We start from the raw sequence: 20,976 nt of genomic DNA on the forward strand, positions 1-20,976 counted from the left end.
ATAGGTGTTGGTGTAACTGGGGTGGTGTTTATTTTCCTTGCCCATTGTGCCCCCAGCCCCTGCTTCAGGGCCTCGGGGTAGATGCTCAAAAACTACCTGGCAGAATGAAGGTAGGAGGGCTAAGTAACTGCCCCCAGGTAGCACAGTGAGCAGGTGCAGATGGGACAGGAAAACATCACTCGGAGTCAACTCCAAACCGTTTCTTTTAAGACCTCTCTTAGTGCCCAAAGGATACTCTTGCCATCAAAAACTCACTCTCACCCCAGTGAAGGGTACCTAGGATTCTGCGCACTGATTTTTCAATTTCCTGCAAGTCTACAGTTATTTCCAAAAACAAGTTAGGGGAAAAAAAGATCATTTTCTTTTTGTTTGACAAGATGCTGCAAAGCCCAACAAGGGCTTACCCCTCTCCCCCCTCCAACCCCCCGTACATCACCTGGCTCACAGGTGGGCTTGAGGTCTGACAGTTAAGAAGCAAAGTCTGACTTCCAGTAAGAGGTAAAGAGAGGCATTCAGAGAAAAGTTGTCACTTAGAACCTAAGTTTTTCAAACACCCATGGAACCAGTTCTGTGGCTCCCAGGAGAGAGGGGTACTGGGGGCCAGGAGTGCCTAGTGGGATTCAGACAAAGAAGGGAGGGACCTAGAGTGGGGGTGAGGCAGCTGGCCACCGGCGAGGTGCCCAATGCAGGAGCTGGCCAGTCCTGAAGGGCAGAGGTGGCCCGTGTAATCGGGAAGGCATGTGGAAGCAGCTGGCCGCAGACCCCGGTAGCAGATGCAAGTCTGTGCAAGAGGAGGGACCTTCTAAAGGAGATGATGGGCTAGACGTACACACATGTCATGGGAGGTGATGCCGGGGAACGTCTGGGGCGTTACCAGTCAAGGGAGCTCCAAGCGAGCTGGAGGAAGGAAGGAGAAAAGGAAGAAGAGCCTTTCATTCTCCAAAGGGAGGAAGATGGGCCTGAAAGCTTCTGGGTGTCCCTGGAAGCTCCAGAACAGGTCAGCAAATCAAGGTTAGGGGCCAAACCCAGCTCGCCACCTGTTTTATAAACAAAGTTATTGGAACACAGTCACATTCATTCACTTACATATTATCTAAGGTGGCTTTCACGCTGACAGCCAAGTTAAGTTGTTGTGACAGAGACCGTCTGGCCCTAAAATACTGACTACCTGGCCAATGACAGAACAAGTTTGCAGAGCCCTGCTCCAGAGCATTTCAACTCTATGAGAGCTGGTTTGAACTTACACAAAGCCTGGATGGGGGGATTTTTAATGGGATGCAAAGACAAAAATGCACCCCACCATGGAGAGAGGACCCACCAGCAGTGTTCTCCTCTTACCTGCCCTGGAGGAAAACCTCATTTCTGGCAAAGCAAAGGCACTCTGTGACCTTTGGAGAGGCCAAGCTAGGGTCAGGCACCTGCACTGTTACCTGGAAGTAAACTGTGTTTTCAGAGAAGGGAACATGCTGTGAAGTGGTAGAGTATTTCTGATGTGATTCAGGACAGGAAGCCCAAACTAAGAGAATTCCAGAATAAAGATAAAAACCCAAGTGGCCAGAACATTTTTAGGACAAAAATCAAACCTAGGGAGAAACTTTCATCTACAATTCATTGTCCAGCCAGCTCACAAGGGTGACTGGTTCACACCCAGCCAGGGGGCCCTGTTCTGAGGGCTTCTTGGCCCTGGAGTCCAATGGCCCCATCCACTGAGCCTGCCTAGATCCGTTGTCTGAATCCCACATCATCCTCCTGCCCACACGCACCCAACCTCCCCCGAACCCGGGCATCTGCAAGGGTCCAGGCATCCCAGGCCTCTGGGCCTCCGCCCTCTGGTCTTGCGCATCTGGGAGGCCAGCAGCCCTTCCTGCCATGGAGAGTTGCAATGAATCTTTGCATGTGTGTTTCAGGGATGGTGAGGGGGTGACTTACTGAAAATGCCGTGTTCCTCACCCTCTCTCATCGCCTTGGCCCTCGGTCCTCTCTGTGAATAAACACCTGCCAGCCCCCCACGAGCGTATGAGATGCATATGGGCCAGAATCTTGCCATCTCTATCTTCGTGCTTCAGCCCATGCCCAGTGATTGCTCACCTGGGGCTCAGTTGACAGTCTTTTATTTTGAGGTTGTGATGAAATCCGTCCATGAAATTCAGCACCAAGAGGCAAGCCAGTCCTACAAGCCAGACCAGGAGAAACCAGGGCGGGTGGTGGTCTGCCCCCAGTTCATTCACTCACTCTACCCTTGGGTGCTGGCCCGTGTAGGCCCTGGGGCTTCAGAGACAATGAGACTCTGTCCCAGCCCTCAGGGTGTCCACAGCAGGGCTGGGGGAACCGTGATAAAGCCCATATGGATCATCATTACAGAACCATAAGGCGTGTGCAGAGTGCTGAAGGAGCGCAGATGATGGACCTCCGGGAGCTCGGGGGGCAGCTCCTCCAAGGGCGTGTGCATTTTAAGAGGGTCTGTTTTCAGCGGTGGACCCTAAGCAGCTTGGGGTTGGTGGTGCCTGCTTGTGCCCCCCAAGCTCTCTTGGAGCGTTGCCCCTGCAGTCCAGGGGCTCCACCAGACCGAGGACTTGGCCGGTTCTGGCAGTGAAGAAAAGAGAACAGCAGGCTCCCTCCTGGAAGGTGCAGCACAGAGAAACATCGGTGTCGTTGCCAAGTCCCCAGACCCTACCTCTCAGTCCCCGCACAGACTGCGCCTGCATTCAGGGGAAGGGCTCCTGCTGCAAGCCCACCCTTCCCCGCGGCCTCTGATCGCAGCCCTGCAAGGAGGTCCCAGGTGGGGTGAGGAGGTCGCAGCACTCAGAGGGTGGCCCAGGCCGGCAGGTGGGGCCCAGGAAGCTGGCAGCTGCCATGCTCCTCCAGCTCTAGCATCCTCGTCATCTAAGGCAGCTTCACTTTTAAGCAACCAGTGAAGGACAAGTACCTTGTAAATTTAGAACGCGTGATGGCTGGTAGCTTTTGGTATTCATCTTAGTGCATGGGTAGGGGGAGGAGACAGAAAGATCCACTCATGGCCGCACCATCACATCCCAGCCCACGGAGGTGCTTGCAGAAGGGAAACTCTTTCCCAAAAGGAAAAAGGTAGCAGACACTCTGAGGTCGGGTCCCAATCCCCAGCCCAAGGGCTGCTCCCTTCACCACTATTCCCAACAGTATGTCCCCACCCAGGGCGCCTCGGCCCCCACCTCTGGGCTCCCCTTCCCTTTCTCACATTTGCCTAAAAATAGAGCCTCTTTTGGCAGCAAATACACCCAGTTTCCCCAGAACATAAGCTTCCTGGGAATCTAGACAAGGGAATAGCTCTACCTCTCATGGAGCGCAGATGGATTCCTGAAAGTTTGTGTCAAACCAATTTTTGTAAATCCAATCATGTTCACAGTGATTCACCTCCATCTCAGAAACACTTCTCTCCTGGCCAGCTCGCCGATCAGCTCCCTCCACACACACAGACATGCTCACCAGCAATGGGCTCGAGCAAACACCAATTCAAGAGGGGGCTGCAGCCAGAGAGGGTCCTCTTGTCATCTGAACACTCATGCCTCGATTTTGCTGTGTCAGGGCTCAGGTTTCCAGGAAGCGGGGCAGACGGCACAGCGCTCTCCTCAGCGTTTTTTTAGCCCTCATCTGATTTCTTGTAGGGAGGTATCACCAGAAGCACCCTCACACCTCTCACCTGCTTCGCCAGGACATCACAAGGTGTCCTCTGCTGTGTGATAGATCTGCATGAGAACTGCACAGGAGTGGGGGAGGGAGGGGGAGAGGTAGACTCAGTTTCCCTGTTGTAACATCCACCACATCATGGCCCTAAAGGCAGGCTGGGGTGGCTGGCAGCAAAGCCAGCCTGGACCGTGCAGAGCCCTTGGCCAGCACAGAGTGGGTGAGGCAGGGGTCAGCACGAGCAGACCTGCAGTGTGGGAAGACGCCTCTCTGCAGGACAGAAGCATCAAGGCTGCAGGCAGGAAAGCTGACGATGGTGCTGGTGGCCAAGGAGATGAACAGAAGTGGACAGATCCAAGGTCCAAGGTCAGTGGACTGGGCAGAAGACTACATTTGGGAGGTCAGAGGAGAGGGAGGTGACAGAGGCCAGTGACAGAGGCCCACGCCTTCAAAGTAGGGAGCCTCCCTCTGCTCCTGCAGCCGCTGTCCAGGACAGACCAGCCAGGAGTAATCCTGGGGCTCTGGCCTCTGGGCCCTGTCTTGATGATGCTGGAGAGCATGACTGCTGCCCTGTCCAGGGGTGGCTACTGTTGAATCACCTGCATAGTAGACTCCGAGGACACAAGCAAGGCCACAGGGACCAGTTCCTGCTCCATGATTTCTTCTGTCAGGCGACTATTAAAAACGTGTATGTACACGCACGCGTGGGTGTTGAAGAATGGATGACTGCTGTTGAACTAGCTCTGAGCAATCTGGAGCTCAATGTCCACTGACACGCAGAAGCTCTCCCAGTGGACTTTACTGGTTTATACCAGGGTGGGCGTGTCCCCAACTGGACTATACATTCCTTAAAGGACAGAAAAAGGATGCATATGTACTCAGCACCTGTCCTGTTTCAAGCCCCACCCAAGGTACTTGACCCTCGTATTTCAACTCATTTTCACAGCATCACCCTCATTTTGTAGGTTAAGGAAGCTGAGGCTCAGAGAGTCGACCACGAGCTAGTTGGTGGGGGAACTGGGGTTTGACCTTCTCTACCACGCAGCCTCTGCCCTTTGTTTTTCTCACAGGACCGCCCTAGGGATGAGACAGCACCCTCCTCCAGCAATGGGGGTTTCAGGCCTCAGAAATCCTCCCGAGGCCACGCCCTGGCCACGTCCCTGGACTCACCCGGCCATGCCCCCGGCACACCCATTGGCTGGCATGGGTAGAATAGAGGACTAGAGGCCCGTCAAGGAGGGTGGTGATAAACCCACCTGTCAGGGAGGGGTCTCCAGGTCCCTTCAATACTAGGGAAAACCAGCATCAGCTCTGCACAGCCCAGAGTCCCAGGAGTGTGGGAGGGAAGGTTTTGGTGTGTGGCCCCCAAGGCACCTGGGGCTGAGCATGGGAGCTGCACAGCACAGGAGGGGCGACCTCAGCCCCCTGTGGTCAGGGAGTCTGAGCAGCCTTTGGTAAGATCTGTAGTTATAATTGTGTCCTTATTATAAAAGTGATACATATTCACTGCAGAAAATTTAGAAACTACACATATGCAAAAAGAAGAAAATTTAAAATAACCCACAATCACACTACCCCGAAATAACTCCTGTTAACATTTTGAGCATATATACCCTCCCAGACTTTCCTATGCATAGAATATATATTTTGGTACCAAGTGGGATCATACTGTACATTCCATTTTGTAACTTTTTTCCATTTAACTATGTCTCATAACAAATCACTAAGTATTCTTCCACAACATCATTTTTAAATGGCTGAATTGGCCAAAGGATACTAAAAGGACAGCTGAAGACAGGAGAGCAAAATTTTATAATACAGAACACTGCAATTAAGCATTAAATAGGAAAATGATCTTTGTCAACAAATCAGCTCTACAGGTTACAGAAAAATATGATTTTTTAAAGTTATTTTCCTCTTTAGTCCAAATTCTACAATATTAAAAAAACCAAACCTGACTTAAAGACATGACACTCAAAAGAGAGCCCCCTTCTCTGAGATCTTCTCTTACTGAAATGGATCAATGATGAAAATAGCCAGATCTGAGCATCTAAAAACCTTCTAGTCTACCTATGCGTGATCCCTGTGTGTGTGTGTCTAGTCTACCTATGCGTGATCCCTATAGTTCTGAGAAGCAACAGTATAGAGTAATTTAAAACAACAAGGGGTTATGTCTAGGGGTGTGTGTGTGTGTGTGTGTGTGTGTGTGTGTGTCTGTGTGTGTGTGTGTGTGTGTGTGTGTGTGTGTGTGTATAAAGGCGATGGTGGATATCTGAGGATTTGTTGATGGATGAGTGAGATTGGGGTGGGGATGTACGTGTATGAAAGGTAATCAGTTCTGAGCAACGATGAAAAGGTTTTGCTACTGACCTTTATAACTATAACTATGAACATTTCTACCCTTGATCTGAGCTCAAAGTAGGGGGTGCTCCCCTTGGCTGGCGATGTCTTCAGAAACAAACAACCTCATAGTTCTGAAGGGCTGACTTGACTTCCTCTTACCGCAGGTTTAATGGACTGAATGATTGTGTCCCCACAAAATTCGTATGTTGAAGCCCTAACCCTCAATGTGATGGTATTTGGAGGTCGAGCCTTTGGAAGGTGATCAGGGTTAGATGAGGCCATGAGGGTTGGGCCCTCATGATGGGATTAGTGTCCTAATAGGAAGAAACACCAGAGTCCTCTCCCCACCATGTGAGGACAGCAAGAAGGCAGCAGTCTGCAAGCCAGGAAGAGGGCCCTGACCAGAACCTGACCACACCACATCTTGATCTCAGACTGCCAGCCTCCAGAACTGTGAGAAATAAATTTCTGCTGCTTAAGCCACCTAGTCTGTGGTATTCTGTCACGGCAGCCAAAGTAGGCTAAGACCTCAGGTAAGATGTCTATGGTAGTTTGGGGACGGTAAGATTGCAGTCATCTGGACTTTGTCAAGCCATTCCCCAAGGAGAGACCCACCAGGGGCACATACAGAGGTGGGAGGAGTGAGGAACCTGAATCCAGGACTCACAGCTGCTCTGCCAGAAGGAGGTATGTCCCTCAAATATGAAATGGGAGCTCAGGCTGGGTCTGCTGTTTCACGATGACGACAGAAGAAGTGCAAAGAGCTTAGGGACGGCCCAACAGGGCTGCTCACGGACAAGGCTCAGGCAGAGCTCCCGGGCTCCCTCCCACAATGGCCTCACCGTGTTTGCGGCCTTCTTCTCCCGCCGTGAGCCCAACAGAACAGGGGGAAATGAATGGAGAACACCAGCAGGCTTGTAAGGGCCAGAGCCAGGGCCAAATCCAAGAAGGACAAAAAGGGCTCCTGCAGGGTCAGGAGAAATCCTGGGGCCAAAAACACAGGGTTCCTCTCCAGGGACCAGGGGTTGGGGCACTGAGAGCAGTTCTGCACAGACTCAGGCCCTCACCAGAGTAGGATGAGCCCGGGTGCTGGAGGGGCTGAGAACCACCCCCCAGTCCAGCCTCAGGACCAGCAAGCAGCTATTCCTACCACTGGTCCCCGCAGCTTGGTTGAAAATCCAAGGACGAGATTGTCCTGGGGCAGAACCAAGGGTGACTGGCCGTAAGCTATGCCAGCCTTAGATTCACTGTGACCCAAATCCGAGCTTGTAAAGCATCACGGGTGCCAAGCACCGGTGGCTTCTGGTTTATTGCTTATCTTTTCTGTGCACTTCAGGGAAGCTGCTTTAGGGAAATGCCAACCTGCCACGTATGAAATAAAGCTAGGATCTCCTTCCAGGTGGGAGCCACTTTAACAAGTGGCTCCCTAGAGGCTGAACCCCGGGAGAACAGGGCTCAGGGACTCAGGGTGCTGGTGGCCCTGGGAGACACAACTTCAGGGGCTGATATGTAGGCCTCCTGGTGCCTAGAGTGATGCTACACGACGGGAAGTCCAGGCCACAGCTGGTGCAGGGCTGGGTGATTCAGCACCTCTCTGTGTCACAAGAACACAGATTCTGCCCCCTGCCCGCTCTGCACCCTCCCGTCAGGCTGGAAGCAGGATGGCTGCAGTAGATCTATAACAACGTCCTGAGGCCTCTCTTAGAAGCCAAGAAGTGTTCCCGGAAGCTGACCCTCCCTGCTGGAAGATACTCCTCTTGTCTCATTAGGCAGAACCAGTCACAGCTAAGAGCACAGTATCTCCCATGGACCAAGTGCTCGGCCCTGAGGTCAGGGTGGGCCTCACTCTCCCCAGCCCTGCCCGAGGGGGTGGGAGGATGGACACCTGCACCAAGCCCAGGTCAGTAAGAAGAAGGGGGAGGACCCAGATGCCCCTGGGAGCTGGTCAGCCTGTGGGGCCCTCTCCCCAGCAAGGCTCTTCCCTGCCTGCCCTCAGGAGATGTCACCGGGAGCCGGCTGTCTTCACTCTCACTATACCTTCACACTCTCGCTCATCCCCCAGAGCACTCACCCCAACGTTTGGGTCCACAGGTGATCCAGAGGGTAGAAAATGGCCCAGCTGCCCCTCTGGGGTTCCTGGGCTCACAGGTCAGCTGCATGGCCAGAGGGCCTGGCCAGGCCACATTCTGGGGGGGCACAGGGCAAGACAGGATGGCCAACTCCCAAGGACAAAGTCGCCTGGGTGGGGATGACCATTCCAACACAGGGAGGGCCTATGCCAGGGCCCTGGGAGGCCTGCAGGATTTGCATTTGTGGGGCCACTGGCTGAGCAGAGTTGGAAGAGTCCACACGGACAGTGAGTCCGCCAGGCAGTAGGAGGGGCCCCTCTTCTACTGGGAGCAGTTGAGCCCCCAATCACAAGCCAGCCTCTGGGGAAGGGGCTGGTTCCCTTCATGCAGACCACTCAAAGAGCCCAGCCCCCTCTGCCTGTGAGTAGTAGCCGCTGAAGGTCCGTCTCCACAGTGCCTCCCTCCACAGCTTCCTACGCACCGAGAGACTTTCTCTCCTCGCCCTTCCCACTTCCATGCATGGCTAGAATTCAGAGACCCCACAGGGGGACAGGGAGGAAAAGTTACCATCCCCTTGGCCTGACAGTTTGACCCCAGAATCCCCATTATACTAATCACCACCCAACTCACATCCTTGTCTTGTGCCACATAGTCCTGGCAACACCAGTAACATACATGTGCGTTCCAGTAAAATGCACCACCACATCCTGGAAATTTGCCAGCCGAGGGGCCCTGCTTAAGTGTAGCTCAATAAGCATGTGCTTGTGGCCACATCAGTTCTGTCAAAGGTGTGCCATTGTGCTGATGGACAGATGGACAAGCCAGGCTTCCCTTGACTCTCGGGCTGCCAGCCATTGGCTTCTTCCTGCTGAATGAGGCACCAAAGACTCTAAGAGGAGCCAGCCGTGGGCTCCTGGGGCCACACCCAGCCTAGCACTTTGCACAGAGAGTCCCCTGTTGTCTTCTCCATCCCCTAAGGGACCCAGAAGGTGGGACATTGACCTGCTTGGCAGATGTCTTTGTCTCCTAGGGCCGCCGTAACAAACTAAGCGGCTTAAAACAACACCAATTTTATTCTTGAACAGCTCTGGAGGCCAAAAGCCCGAAACTAAGGTGTCGGCAGCGCTATGCGCTCTGGAATGGCTTATGATGCATTACTCCAATTCCTGCCTCTGCCCTTACGTGGCTGTCTATCTTCGTATGTCCTCTCCTCTTCTTATAAGGACGCCAGTCTCTGGATTTAGGGCCCACCCTACCCCAGTATGACCTCATCTTAACATGATTAAATCTACAAAGACCTATTTTCCAAATAAGATCTCATTCACAGGCCCCCGGAATTAGGACTTGGACGTATGGGGACACAAAGCAGTGCACAGAGTAGGTCTCTCCTGGCAGGTGAAGGGTGGACAGGCACTTACACCAGTGCCAGGGTTGTCTCCCCACACCCCTCCATCACCCACAGGCCAGCCGGCCTCCGCTCCAGTGCCCCAGGGCGGAGTCCTCACGGCCTCCTGAGTCCTGCTGATGCTCGCATCTCTCAGACAGAACCAAATTCTGTCTCTCTAGAGCTTACACCCACACATCCTTTTTCTACCTTTGAACACAAAGGGACAAACCTACTTCCTCCTCCACCACGACAGACCTTTGAATAAGTGGAGCACGGCAGCAGGCCCATCCCCACCCACCCTGCCTCTCCAAGTCTCCTGGTAGCTTCAAGGGCCCACCTGTCATGGGTGTGCATCCATGCACACCCCAGCTGAGCCAGCCCCGTTGGCCACTGACTCTCCTAAAGCAAGACACAGAACCGACCACAAATGCCCCGAGGAGATGCTTCTCCCCAAACATGCACAGGGTGCTGTGGGCATAAGGCTGAGAGTGCTGGAGAGGCAAGGTTCAGGGACTCTGGATCCCGGCTGAGGGTGTGGGATGGGGATGGGGACAGCCCCTCACCCGAGGTCGGGCTATCGGGCCCCCAGTGTGGGAGACAGATGGAAGAAGAGCTGGTCCCAGCCAGTCTGTTGATAAAATCTGTGTGATCGTGTGATGACTTCTCTCCCAGAGGCTGACAGCAGGGTCAGGTCCTGTGTGTTTACCTGGAGCTTGACAAAGTCTTGTTGAATGAATGAATGAATTAGTGAATGAGTTAATGGCTGAAGTGGACTGGGGTAACTGGAGACTTCCCATCTTTCCCCCTTCCACCTTGCAGCCCCTGAGATGCCTCCCTGTGGAATTACATGCTGAATGTGGCTATTGAGGAGATGCCCACGATCAGAGCAGGACACCCTCAGTGCTGCCTCCCAACGCTCAGTTCCCTCCACTGGAGCAGAGCTTCCTGTGCGTGCAGAGAAAGCAGGATAATAAAGCGGGGGGGGGGGGTTGAAAGCCATCCAGGGCTTCCGGCTGTCTTTGGGGCAGTACCAGGGCAGTGAAGCACTAACTGAGGCTCTCGAGCCACACACGATTCCTTTAAACCCAGGAGTTTCAGACAAAAAGATCAGAAGACCTTAGGCACCCATGTGGGGCTGGATGTCTACCATTGTCATTAGACCCAGAAGGCCACCACCATGAGAAGCTCAGGTCTAAGGCTTCGAGATCAGGTGATGGTTTAACACAGCTGGTCCAGAAGCAACTCCAAGACTGCATGTAATAGTCAAAGTCTGAGAGTGGCCCATATGTAAAGAGCACCCTGGAATGAATAAAGAAAAAAGACTCCATGGAAACACAGACAAAGCACATGAACAGATAGTTCACAGAAGTCAAATGCAAATGAGCAATAAACACAGAAAAAGATAATGAACCTTCCTAAAGTTGAGGAAATGTAAGTTAAAATGATATTTTGTACCTTAGACTGGCAAGTACTTTAAGAAATAATAATAACTGATACTGGTATGGATGTAAGATAAAGGATTCTCACATGGTGTGGAGAGATCTGTAAATACTTTCAACTTTGTAAAGCAATCCAGCTGTAGTTATTAAAATTTAACATATACATGCCCTTGGCCCCAATAACTCTACTTTGGGGATTTTCTCCAAAAAAGCAGAAAGTACTGGGAAAATACATAGCATATGCACATGGGTGGGTCAGTATGAGCAAAGGGGAGATTTGGGGAGGGGACACTTCCAACTGTTAGCAGAAGTCAGAAGTCACCCCGGAGAGCTGGATCTGGGGAGGAACAAAGGAGACTAATCGTCTCACTTTAGACACTTCTGTCTTGGAAGACCTAATACAATAAATAAATAATGACTTTTATAACTCATGTGACTGCATTTTTTTAATGACTATGGAAATGATTTCGAAATGAAGCCTTTTTACCTCCCCTGCTGTTATAGGTGGGATTGCCAGATTTAGCAAATAAAAACACTGGATCTTTGGATAAGTTTGAATTTCAGATAAACAACATTTTTTTAAAAAAAATATAAGTATGTCCCATGCAATATCTGGCACATACTTGCACAAAAAAATTCTTCGTTTTTCATCTGAAATTCAAATTTAACTGGGCATCCCGGGTTTTATCTAGCAACCCTAGTTACAGGGGGAGGGAAAAGGAAGACCTCTGCAACTCTAATTTAAATCCATTTCTTCTAGCTCCCTGTAAAAACCTGTCATAGCCATGACGATATTTTTTTCTCCCAGTGATCACACGCACATGCACACACACTCACATGTTTTGATCATCACTCGTCACCCTCCAAAAGAGCATCCTCTGACTTGCACGCACTGATGTTCGTCACGGCTCTTACTTGAGAGTCAGGATGTCACGTCAAGTCTCCTAGAGCAGCATCTGTGCCTTTCCCATTCTGTGTCCAAGCCCAGCAGTGCTGGGCACACAGAAAACAGTCAGCAAACTGGGGGAAGCCAATTAACAGAGGAACAGGCATGCCCTGGAGGGAGGATGGTGCCTCTCTTCAAGGTGTGTGGCATTCAGCTTCCAGCCAGTTGCTTTGCTGGGTCATGCCCCCCAACTTCTTAGCCATGGTGGGCATCTTGGAACCTGCTCTATCTGCCAGGTCCGCCTTCTGTCCCCCCTCTCCCAGCACTGAACACACAATGCATGAACCTCATACACAGTGGACTAAGCCGATGCTTCCAAAGGCTATATTTGCATCTCATTCCACATTATTCACTTGCTGTCAGGGCGAGGAGACCCAGGGCTGAGGACGGGGAGTCTGGAGCCGGGGCAACCTTGGCCAGCTTGCAGGCTGCTCAAACTCCTCACGTGTACAAGCAGAGGCTGGGCAGATGTTCTTGAAGGGATTTCTAAGCCTTCTGGGTTTAAGGTCAGACGTGTCCCCAGCCCTCCTGTTCCAGAGTATGCCACTAGCCCACCCTTGCCCAAAGCAGAGAATGTGACCGCTAGCCACAGGAAAGTCCTCGGCCCTCTCCTTGAGCCCCAGGAGGCTCTGCAGGCCCAGGTATCCTGATGGAATCGCTGCTTAACCCGCTGTCCATCGTGTCGAGCTGAGGAAGCCGCAGACGCGACATTAGCATTACAACCCACACTGATCTTTGTCAATTACGCTCCAGTATTTGAGCTCTAACCAGCTTTAAATTGAATCAGGACGAAATCATCAGAATAAAAAGAGCCCAAGCCCCAGCCTTTCAATTCCAGCACTGGAAAAAAAAAGTTATACATTTCATAATGGCCTTCTACCCCATAATGAACAGGAAAAATAAATTAGATTCCAAGCTAAGGGTATATTTATGCAATTTCATTATATGCCCATGAGCAAGCCTGGTTTTCACCAAGATAAAAATGAGCTCTCAGAAACACTCGCACTAAATAAATGGAGTGATTTAACAGCTTAATGGGGAGCGTGGAGGAGGAACCGAAGGACAATGTCAAAAATGGAAAATAAAAATAAGAGGGACGTCTGACATGCCTCCCGCGCTGCGTGCACAACGCCAGAGGTGCCGGGTCTGTGTAGCCCTCTGGGCAGCATCTCTCTTCTTGGTGCCCTGGGTGACCAAGGCCAGGATGGGCAGAGGGAACATGGGTTTTCCCCGAGACAAGGAGCACTGCAGCTCTGCACACTGGTGCAGAACATCTGCCCCCAGAGCCCCAGGCCCAGAGGTCAGTTCTTCAGAGTCTGCCCCGGCTTCCAGAGACCACCTCGCTGCAGTAGCTTCTGCAGTAAAACTCCGGGTTATCTTAGCCCTTCTGGTTCTCATCGCTAACCTTTCTTCCCTCCTTTCCAGAAATTCCTCTCAGTTCTTTTGCTTCCATATCAGTTACCTGATGTTAGCGTGGCCCCAGCTTGGGGGGCAGATGTGGCACCTCCATGCCCACGGGGTCTCCTCCAGGGTCCCCACATACCGGTTGCCCAGCCTTCACCTTAGCATTTCTTTTGCCAGAAGCGAAAACAAGTTCTCTGCTGCCTTCGAACTCTCCAAGCGTGCAGTTTTGTTTTTTTTCCGGTGCACTGTTTACCGTGCTATGCTCTGGAACCTCCGTGTGAGAGGCGTTGTGGAAGCTCGGTTGTTGTGAAGGTTGACAAAATAATGGATTTATTTTTATTTTTTTAATGCATATTTACAAAGCTGGAGGGTGTCTCCCGAAAACCCCAGTGGTGCGTAGCTGGGAAGAACTTGGAGTTACACAGCTCCGGGACCTCTCTCAAAGGCAGCGCTTTAGACTTCCTGAGGTCCCCTTTTCAGCCTCGCTAAGGGGCTCCCTGGTGCTGTCAACAGGGGAAGGAAAAGGTCATCGACTCCTGGAATGTCAGTCCTGGGGCACCTTCTGGCGGAATCTCCCTCTTCACAGATAAGGATATAAAGGCTCTGAGAGATCAGGAGGGATCCAGCTCATCCGTGTGGGTGGGGTGTGGGCGGGGGGGGGGGGGTCTTACATCAGCCTGCCCCACAGAAATATCATGCCAGCCACAAGGGTCATTACACGTTCTAGCAGCCACATTAAAAAAATGTTTTAAGTGGGTGAAATTAATTTTAATAATATATTTTATGTAACCCAATATATCCAAAATATTATCATGTCAATATGTGATCCACATAAGAAATTACTAACGAGATGATTCACATGCTTTCTCAGCACGCTGCGTCTTTGAAATCCGGTGTGCATTCTACACCCACAGCCCATCTCCACCCGGACAGGCCACGGGCTAGTGGCTTCCCTCTCAGGCGACGCCAGCACAGAACTCCTTCGTGTCACAATCGTCTCACTTACAAACAACCCCAAGCCTAAAAGTCAACCATGCAGCTGCATGTGGCTGCCGACCGGTGCAGGGAAATATGCCCATTGCTCAGAAAGGCATGTTTACAACCTTCATGATTAGTGACTTTCCAAAACCGCAATGAGACCATAATGAAAAATCACCACCCCCATGACTCCTCGGGCATCTTCTGTGTCAAGAACGAAGAACTCTGCAGGGGACGTACTGCTACATCCTCTGCATAGCTCTGAGAGGCAAGTCCTGTCATCACTGCGACATCCCATCGATAGCAGAGGCTGTGATGGGGTTGCTGCAGAATCACACAGTGAGTCAACAACCATCAGGGAGCTGAAACATCAATGTTTATCAACCTCTAAGGGCAGAATATCCCGTCCTGACAAAGAGAAACCACTTAGAACCAAACAGGCACAGGATTCCCCTACTTTGCACTTTGGGCAGCCTTCGGCCAAAAGGGGCAGCTCAACATGGCGCGAAACCAAGACCCTCCTGCCTCTGCATGTTCCCTCCTTTCCCAGGGCCTCCAAGGGAAAAACATAAACAAACAAGCAGATAGATAAATACCAACCAACGAAGATAAAACAAGCTGTGAAGATTAAGCATGCCGAGCTCGCACTGGCCTCAGCCTCGTGGCCTTAGGTACCAAGCCCATCAGCTCATTAGTGCAGACAGAGCTGGAATTCCACAGCACGGTGTGATTCCCGGCTCCCACCCAGTGAAAATGCAGAGCGACTGACTGACCAGCAAAGACACAGCCAGTGTCCACAGAAAGGGGCACAGAGGTAGCTGGAGTGCCAAGAAGCTTGCTGAAGACACTATGGGACAGATGTACCCAAACACCCACCCAGACCCCCGCCCTCGGCATTGACGGGCTCCTTCCTGCCTGCTGAGGTTGGGGTCAGGTCCACAGCGGCCTGGCTGTCATCCTCACAGCGGCCCCACAAGCAGGTTTGAGGATACTGCATCAGTGGCCAGTTGGCGGTGGTGCCTGGACCCAACCCCAGTCACTCGCTGTTTCAACATCACCTGCTCAGGTTTTTGTCCCTCCTTGTGGGTCAGGCGGGGCCCTACCTGTACCAGGAAAAAGCACCAGCGTCGGCCCCTGGGATGCTGTAAAGCTCAGGACGTGTGCTGCTCTGTTGTCACGTGGTGATGACTGGTGCTGGGGGAAGGAGACCTCGAGGAAACGCGGGAAATGAAGAGGTCTGTCTCCTCGGTTGCTGGGGAACTGATTTGGAGAAAGGGGAGCAGGAACGAAGAGGAGAGAGGGGAGGGAAAGAGCAAAGAGAGAACGAGTCCTCCCCAGGCTTCAAGAAGTTTGCTCCTCCTACCGGAGCTCCTCCACCTTCCAGGCCTCCCGCCTGCCCTGCCGACCTGACACCCTGAGAACCACCCGCGGGCACCGCGCCTGCCACGATACGGCCGCCAGGCCCCCAGCAGATAGCGCCCGGCCGCCTTCCCTGACGGCCCCTGTAAGGGTGTCTGCCTGCATCCTCAGGCTCTGTCTGCGTCCCCAAGCCACCCCCTCGATGCTCTTACATAACTTGGGTCCTTCCCCACCCACGAGCAGCGCCGTCCTCCCAGTCCCCCCACCTTCTAGACACGGGGGTGGAACATCTGCTCGCACCGCTCGCTCCTCTCCAAGGGAACACCGTCCCCCACACACCGCACCCCAAACTCAAACACTGTCACCCTCCCCCAAAGCAGCAGGGGATAAAAAATAACATAAAATAAAAACATGCTACCACTGTCGCCCACCACATCATTAAGGGCAAGAAAAACTCTCCTACAAATAAAACTCTTTCCTTCTTGTTCTAGAAAAACAGTAACGAATCCTGGGGGAGGGGGGGGCGGGGGGGCGGCGGAACGCAGGGAGGGAGCAGACGAGGGCTGCTCTGCCTTTTCATCTCCATTGCTGAAATCATCTTTGATATTTCTTATTTTTAAAAAAGAAAGGAGAGAACTCCACAGAGGTGCGAGCACAGGCTCCCAGCGCTCCTACAGCATTTGTGTGGGGGAAGGGTATTAGAATTCAGTACCAGGAAGTGGCATCTGGGGCCCCAGTTTCCCCTGCCCTCGTCCTCACTCCCCTCCTTACAAAGGAGCACATCTAATGGAACAGAGGAGGGGCCGTGTTTGGTTTTGGATCAAGAGGCCAAGATCTACATCGTTGGAACCCTGACATGATGGGAGACATCATGGGAGACACACGTCTCCCCACTCCTACCTCAACCTCAAGGCAGTGAGGGAGCCAGGGTTCCTGTGTCCTTCCAGCCAGCCAAGCACTAAATGGCTGCCTTCCCTTCCAAACGCTTCCATGAAAGCAAGAGGGAAATCCGTAATTCTTCCCCAGGAGACTCTGTCTAATCCACTTCCCGTTATCCAATTCCACCTCACAGTTGAGACTGTGGTTCCCTTTTCTGTGTGTTCTCAGCTTCTCCGTGTCCTCACTGCCCTGGTCTGGATGCCCACACCCGGATGCAGCGAAGAGTCCGTCTGGCTCAGCGTCTGGGCGCACACTCACTCCCCCTCTCACTCACTCGGCTTACTGCACTGTCTTTGGAGGGTCTTAGTGGGCATGGAAGGCTCCCCTTTGATTATTCCTATATAGTTAACTCTGTGTGTGTGTGTGTGTGCGCGTGCACATGAGTGTATACTACATGCAAAAACCATCATGTTACAACCTAGATAAATCCCAAATGTGTGGGATACAATTTACAGATGTGCATAACAACATATTTAAAGCAAATAGTCTTCAAGAGGCTACAGGTGGGTCCAGGAAGGTCACGGCTGCTGTCTGGATCTCAGGAGGCTCTCATCTCCCCGGATCTAAATTCCCACCTGTCGCCACTGCTGAGCCATGAGTGTGTGAATCCTTCATGGACAATTCTAAGTATGGCAGGGAAAAGCCCAAACCCCAGGCTTCTTTCCTGTCAAAACAGAGGGATTCAGCCCTGGAAAGGCACGTTTATGGAGGACCTACTGGGTCTTTCACAGAGTCTCCCCCTCTCAGCCACAAGGCTGGACAAACAGGCTCCATCAGGTGAAATGTTGTCACCAAGGTCTCACAACTGCCAGTGTGGTCCTGTCTGCAACCTGAGCTCATCCAATCTCTGCTCCAAGCCCTCGATACCCAGCACCCAAAGAGCAAGCTTTCTAAAGAGGGATGACTGATGGCTTGTCCGAGTAGGTGCACGAAGAGCCAGGCATCCCTTACTTCCCTGCTGGCGCTCCCAGCCATCCTGTCCTCATAGTTAAGGTTCAGTACGTGGCAGGCATCCCGCTCAGAGCTGAAAATGGAAGCTGGATGTTGGGCACTGCCCTCCCACCAGGGAGACCCTCACAGGCAAACCATTGCCACGATGGAGAACAGCACAGAATGATGACAGAACAGGAAAAGGAGCATTCCCGCTGCCCAGTGGCTCAGAGGTCACAGAATCTGGAGGGCCCACATCACTCGTTTTCCCTTTTCTATTAAAAATCTGCTGCCTGCAGGAGGAGGGCAGGGGAGAACCAGGCATGGGACCCCAGGAGCAAGTCCCCAGACAAGCTCTCTCACCCACTCTCTCCTCAGAATGGGGGTCCACTTGCCAAAACAAATCTGGAGCACAGGCAGGAAATGCGCATGCTGCATTTTCAGAGAACCTCCGCTCAGTGAAAAAGAGAGAGACGTCTTTTTATTCCAGTCGAGCAGCTGCTTGTCCAGCACCGACAGCACACATGAGGCCAACAGAGAAAGGCAAAGGAGAGATGGGACAGGAGGCTCCAGGGAGGTTCAGGGAATAGTGGGGGGTGGGGGTGCTCCACCACGGTGCTCCCCCTAGAACAGGCCTGAGTGTCCGGCTGCACCCAAACACGCTCATGTGTGCAGATTCCAAGCACTCCACGTCCCCTGACCTGTGGCGAAGGACCCTGATCTTTTCCCACACTCCCCTTGGCCGATAATTCATTCAGGGGGTGAATGCCCCCTTTGCCATGGGGTGGCTGCCTCCCCACAACCCTGGAGGAAAACCAGCTTCCCTCCTCACTCACTGTGGTCTGAACGGCCTGGAGCTAGTCAGGAAATTCCTTAGGGAAAAATCAAATTCCCAGGCAGAGTGTCGCACAGGGCTGGCGGCCACTACCCGCATGGTAGAGTGGGCCACCCCTGCCATAAAGGAATGGGTGCACAGGGTGCTCCCAGCTCTGGGCGGGCCCCAGGAATCGACCCCAGAAGATCCAGCCTGGCTCAGAGCAGGTGTCGTTCCAGAGGCCGTCCTAGATGCAGCCATAGTGCTGGGTCCTGGGTCTGAGGATGCCCACTCCCAGAGACACACTTAGCCCCCACCCTCACCCACTGCTCCCCTCTCTCTCTCCCACACTCTCCCAGAAAAGAAGGACCAGCTTGCATTTGAGATTCTCGGAGCTCAAAAGTCCAAGCAGGCATCTTGCCAGGGGTGGGGGGAGGCAGCGGTTCCCTTCCCTCTCTGAAGGGCCAGCACAGCCCTGTGACATGGCTCTGTCACCACCCCCAGAGCCACAGGTGTACCTGGGATGGTGGTACAGACCAATCCAACAGAAACGTGCTTGTTAAACAGCACCAGCTCCTGGAGAAGGGGTCTGCTTGGATCTGCCCCCCATCCCCAGGCTTCAGCTCCCTGGGCCTCCATTCTCCTCTGTGAAGTAGGGGACACGCAGCTTCTTTGGCATGGCATTTTTCCTCCACAGGACTTCTCTAAACCTGAGAATGTAGCCTGTTCACATCTGCAGCTTTTATACATCTTTGGGCATCTCTTCAGTCCCAGTGCCTATGTCAGGGCGTGGCACGCAGTAGGTGCTCAATAAATATTTGTGAAATGAATATAGAAATGCTTCCTTGTTGCATTTCATTTTATCCTCATAAAAACCCTGTGAACTAGCAAGAGCCCTCATTAGCCCACTGGGGACAATCATTATTGCAGGAACCGATGTGGTTGACTGTAGGAGCACTCTGTTTGCATGATCTCGTTTCTTTCTTTCCTCCAAGCCGTGAGGTGGTATGATTATTATCGCTGTTTTGCAGATGGAAAAACTGAGGCTCAGGATGGGGAGATGCACTGCCCGAGGTCCCTTGTCCCCAGATCAGAACTGACGCCAATTTTAACCCAGCCAGCCTTTGCCTGCTTTCCACGAAGGCTAAGGAAAGGCTGCTGGTGAGCAAGAAAAAACAAAGCCTCGGGTTTTCACCAGGATCTCTGGGCTCTACCACGCAGGAGCTTGTCTTATTTTAAAAGTCCTAAGGGAGGCTGTGGAACGACATGGAGGTAGACGGGGCTCAGCCTCCAGGTGGGAGCCTGCGATGAAGAAGCACAGCTGTCGAGCTGGCTGTCACCCACTCCTCCAGGGCAGGGGGAGCCCCAGACAGCCCTGGGAATGAGCAGATAGTTTCCCCCTTTTCCACTGGAGACAGGCAGGGATGCAGCTCAACAGAAGTTACAGGCAACTGCAGCTCTGAGGCAGGCAGAGCTCAGGTTTCTGTGAAGACTCGAGAATGATCTATCTGACACCAGTGTTAGAGTAACCAGAAGACTCTTTAAGGAGATCAGGGCAATGGTTTGTGTCTGTGTTGAGACGGGGCAGTGACTCCTGCCTCCAGCCCAGAAGGAGGCTTTGGAGGACACCCCAGGGAGATGAGGGGGGCTCGGCAGAGCAGGCCTGAGGCTTTCCTGTGCTGCTGAGGGACAGGAGCCCCCAGGGGAGGATGAAACAGAGAAAGGAAACAGAAAGCAGATTCCTGCTCGCATTCCACATCCCTGTCCCTCAGGAGGGAGAGGAAGGGAGAGGGGACAACATGAATATTCCTTCACCATGTGGCCCAATATCACAGCTGAGAAGTCCCCACAGCTGTGGGCACAAGCCTCTGCCTGGCAGAGCTAACTTTAAAATAAGAAGAGTTGAATCATCATAAAAAGTAAGAATTTTCCAGGCTCAGAGACATGACAGATGAAGCAGTTTACCTAAAAAGTCCCAGTGTTCTGGGAAGAACACACACCAAAAAAACCCAAAACTGTGGGAAAGCAGCCTCCAAGGGCACAACAAAGGCACATGGACTGTCCCTGCTGGGCACCCACTGAGAGCACTCCTGTATCCCCTCCTCAAATCCTTCTTCTTTCTCTCTTCTGGGGTCTACACTAGGAAAAGTCTACACCAGAACAACAGGTCAGAGACAGGCCTCCCCCCAGCCAGGGCCTAGTTAGGCTTAGGAAGCTAAATACCCCATGTGTATGAGAGGTCAGGCACAGGGTGCTTGGAATGAAGGGGTCTGGAACCAGGAAAACAAGAGGGTCAGAAGGCACCCCCCACACCCAGAAGCATCCCCATGAATGCTTGAACAGTAGGACAAACTCTCATAAAAGGGGTGACTTCATGGAGCCAGATCTCTTCCATAGGAGCCAGCTCATGAACCAGTGGGGAAGGGAGGATTGATGGAACTGAGTGGATACGATGCAAGTAAAGCTAAACTAATAGAGTAAAACAGGGTCCCAGAGATCGGGGGAGAAAGTTCCAAATGCAAGTCCACATGCTCATGGCAGGGAAGCATGGCACATACGTGTCCAGCACCCAGCTTTGGGCTGAGGACTTCATACTTATTGAAATAGCACTATATGCCAATACCATCTGTGGAATGACTGAATGATTTAAGTGGATGGATGGACGGATGGATGGATGGATGGATGGATGGATGGATGGATGGATGGAT

The 20,976-nt window shown here is 52.4% G+C and overlaps 1 protein-coding gene and 2 non-coding genes across 11 annotated transcripts in view; 2 read left to right on the forward strand and 1 right to left on the reverse strand.

Moving 5' to 3' along the window:
- Window positions 1-20,976, reverse strand: part of RBFOX3 (RNA binding fox-1 homolog 3) — a 447,315-nt gene that overhangs the window by 377,384 nt on the left and 48,955 nt on the right. Inside the window, exon 1 of one of the 9 annotated variants that reach the window (XM_060290526.1) lies at window positions 15,330-15,748. The exons of 7 other annotated variants lie outside the window; for them this stretch is intronic. The gene's annotated coding sequence lies outside the window, so the exon portion shown is untranslated. Of the gene's footprint in view, window positions 1-13,306; window positions 13,456-15,329; window positions 15,749-20,976 lie in introns of those variants that run through there. One more of the 9 variants, XM_060290528.1, reaches the window with a different exon arrangement.
- LOC115842796 (small nucleolar RNA U2-19) lies at window positions 5,679-5,793 on the forward strand. The gene has a single exon (XR_004035477.1). It is a non-coding gene; the product is annotated as a small nucleolar RNA U2-19 (small nucleolar RNA).
- LOC115842795 (small nucleolar RNA U2-30) lies at window positions 6,001-6,076 on the forward strand. Its single transcript, XR_004035476.1, has one exon. It is a non-coding gene; the product is annotated as a small nucleolar RNA U2-30 (small nucleolar RNA).

The sequence above is a fragment of the Globicephala melas genome, chromosome 20 (genome assembly GCF_963455315.2).
Source record: "Globicephala melas chromosome 20, mGloMel1.2, whole genome shotgun sequence".
Classification (NCBI taxonomy): domain Eukaryota; kingdom Metazoa; phylum Chordata; class Mammalia; order Artiodactyla; family Delphinidae; genus Globicephala; species Globicephala melas.